The sequence below is a fragment of the Oncorhynchus keta genome, chromosome 7, assembly GCF_023373465.1.
Source record: "Oncorhynchus keta strain PuntledgeMale-10-30-2019 chromosome 7, Oket_V2, whole genome shotgun sequence".
Lineage (NCBI taxonomy): Eukaryota > Metazoa > Chordata > Actinopteri > Salmoniformes > Salmonidae > Oncorhynchus > Oncorhynchus keta.
This window is the reverse complement of record NC_068427.1, coordinates 1,485,523-1,488,740: the sequence shown is the minus strand read 5'-3', so window position 1 is coordinate 1,488,740 and position 3,218 is coordinate 1,485,523. Positions and strand designations below refer to the sequence as shown.

At 39.9% G+C, this 3,218-nt stretch overlaps 1 long non-coding RNA gene and 1 other non-coding gene across 3 annotated transcripts in view; one reads left to right on the top strand and one right to left on the bottom strand.

Annotated features, from left to right (window-relative positions):
• Positions 1-551: 551 nt before the first annotated feature.
• On the bottom strand, positions 552-633 carry trnas-cga (transfer RNA serine (anticodon CGA)). Its single transcript has one exon. It is a non-coding gene; the product is annotated as a tRNA-Ser (tRNA).
• LOC118385857 (uncharacterized) overlaps positions 629-3,218 on the top strand; it is a 32,044-nt gene continuing 29,454 nt past the window's right edge. For both annotated transcript variants that reach the window (XR_004826113.2, XR_004826111.2), the window contains exon 1: positions 629-741. This is a non-coding gene — a long non-coding RNA (uncharacterized LOC118385857). The remainder of the gene's footprint in view (positions 742-3,218) is intronic.

Below are 3,218 nucleotides of genomic sequence, written 5' to 3'. Positions count from 1 at the left end.
TTCGCCGGTGGAATAAATACACCCGACCATTCCATTTCACTGGCGAGAAAGGGGTGCACGGGAGGGTATTTTTTATTCCATTTCAAAACCATAAATAATCACTGACTATACCCCCTCTCCCGATTTATTTTAAACCCTTTGTCTACTTTCTCACAAAACTGACGAATTATTAGCTTTGGCTGATCTAGCAGTGCAGAATTTGCTGCATAGCAATACCATATTGACTTTTGCGATACGCTATCTTTAAAGATGTATCCAGACGGCCACGCGACAAAAGATAACTTGTGAGGTTATATTTACAGTGCTAGTCACATTGTATCACATTGCACATTGTGTTATTAAGTGTGCTGTGCACTTATGCTATAATGTTAAATTATATACATATCCAATATACCATGTTGTTCATATATTTCTTTCTTGGCTATGACACTGTTGTGTATGTTCGGTATGCCAAATGACGGCATTTATTATGTTAAATATATATTTTCGATTTGGGTTAACTACATCTAAAAATTAAATAATTTAGCAATAGTCAAATCTCTACAAAAATTCGTCACGAACAGGATTCGAACCTGTGCGGGGAAACCCCATTGGATTTCGAGTCCAACGCCTTAACCTCTCGGCCACCGTGACTTGATAAAAAGAGGTAGAGATGTAGGACTATATAGCGTTAGTTATAAACTTTTGGGTATAAGGTTCTATGCTCGTCGTACACTTTATGTGATTACGATCTCGAACCAGGTGAGTTTAATAAAACCATTTTTATGTTTTCTTTCGTAGTTTTGCACAACTATTAGTTCGCGTCCAATTGCTTTCGTATTATTGCATAGCAGCAGAATGTGCTTACCTAACCCGAAGACCGGACATTGAATTGCATTGAATTCCACCTCGGGTAAAAAAAAAAGAAGCGTTTGATCAGGAAAGTTTCCTCTGACGAACTCTACAAGCCAGAATGTTTCTGAAAATTATGTACTTTTTTTTGCACGTAAGAATGTGAGAATATATCCACAGGAAAGTATAATTATACTGAACAAAAATATAAACGCGACGTGCAACAATTTAAAAGATTTTGCAGTGTTACAGTTCATATAAGGAAATCCGTCAATTGAAAAAAATTAATTGGGCCCTAATCTATGGATTTCACATGACTGGGCAGGGGCGTAGCCATGGGTGGGCCTGGGAGTGCATAGGCCCACCCACGTAGGAGACTGGCCCAAACCACTGGGGAGCAAGGCCAAGCCAATCTGTATTAGTTTTTCCCAACAAAAGGGCTTCATTACAGACATAAATACTCCTCTGTTTCATCAGCTGTCTGAGTGGCTGGTCTCAGACAATCCCGCAGGTGAAGAAGCCAGATGTGGCGGTAGTGGGATGGTATGGTTACACGTGGTCTGCGGTTGTGAGACCAGTTGAATATACTGCCAAATTCTCTAAAACAACATTGGAGGTGGCTTATGGTAGAGAAATTAACATTCAAGTCTCTGGCAACAGCTCAGGTGCACATTCCTGCAGTCAGCATGCCAATTGTACGCTCCCTCAAAACTTGAGATCTTGTGTTGTTTGACAAAACTGCACATTTTAGAGTGGCCTTTTATTGTCCCCAGCACAAGGTGCACCTGTGTAATGATCATGCTGTTTAATAAGCTTCTTGATATACTACCACACTTGTCAGGTGGATGGATTATCTTGAGCACTAACAGGGATTTAAACAGATTTGTGCACAAAAATAGAGAGAAATAAGCTATTTGTGCGTATGGAAAAATTCAGGGATCTTTTATTTCAGCTCATGAAACCTGGGACCAGCACTTTACATGTTGCATTTATATTTTTTAAGGTGTACATCAACTTTTCAAAGTGCTGGTAGTGCGTTCAAGTTTTTTTTTACCATACCAGCCTGTCTGTCCAATTAAAATGTGCTAACCTTAGAGCCATACCACAAAGCAATCTGCTATTTTCTTTAACCATAGAGTCCACATGAAACTTGAGTTTGTTTAATGTTTTATTTCATTAGTTGGCTAAACTTTCCATAGTCACCTACCTTTTGTGAAGTTCTGCAAGACAAAAATAGAGGTAGTTTTATAAAGAAAACAAAACACTAGGGGGAGACAAAGACCAACTACTCTGGTATCTTCGAACTCATGTCTTCCAATGACTGTTTGGCATGCATGGAACAAACATGAGATGTGAAGTTTGATCTTTCTGAAAGAGATAATCAATCTAATTTTCTTAATAATGAATGTCATAGCATAAATATATGATTTTTAGTATGTATGCAATGTTAAATGGATAGTTTGGTATTTTGGCAATGAAGCCCTTTATCTGCTTCCCCGGAGTTAGATTAATTTGTGGATAAAATTATGTATCTGCGTCCAGGGGCGTCATGCACCTCAAAAATCTGAGGGGGCACAAAGTACGTGAGGATTGCTGGGGAGTTATCTGGACTGGTGCTAGGTCCCCAATCCTAAAGATGGAGGAAATAGCATTAAAAAAAAACCTGAAACAGCATTTTCCTGCAGTCTAGAGCAATAATTATTATACTGAATTCTTTTTTTTTTACCTCCTGTTTCTTCCCAATTTCATGATTATGATCTTGTCTCATCGTTGCAACTCCACAACGAGCTCAGGAGAGGTGAAGGTCGAGAAATGCATCCTCCGAAACATGAACCACCAAGCCTCACTTCTTACCACCTGCTTGCACCAATGTGTCGGACGAAACACCATACAACTGATGACCAGAGTCAGCCTGCTGGCGCTCGGCCCACCACAAGGAGTCGCTAGAGCGCGATGAGCCAAGTAAAGCCCCCCCGGCCAAAACCTCCCCTAACCCGGATGACGCTGGGCCAATTGTGTGCCGCCATATGGGACTCCCGGTCACGGCTGGTTGTGACATAGCCTGGGATCGAACACCTGGCTGTAGTGATGATGCAACACTGTGATCCAGTGCCAGTCAGGAGTTCCTCATTATGCTTAATTCATTGTTAAAAAAATAGGTATATTTTTCTGCATATTAGTCCTGAGTGATTAACCAAAATATTTGTATTTATTTATTTATTTGTTTTATTTTTGACCGACGTCACTTCAATTATTTGAATTCCATTTCCTTCTGTTTTTTTTCTGTGAGCTCAATGCGCACATTGCATAGTTTTTCTAGCGATAAATCAGATCAAGCCCAGAACTGTGCGATATAGTAGGGAGTTGTAGTTTCCAACAGGACAAAA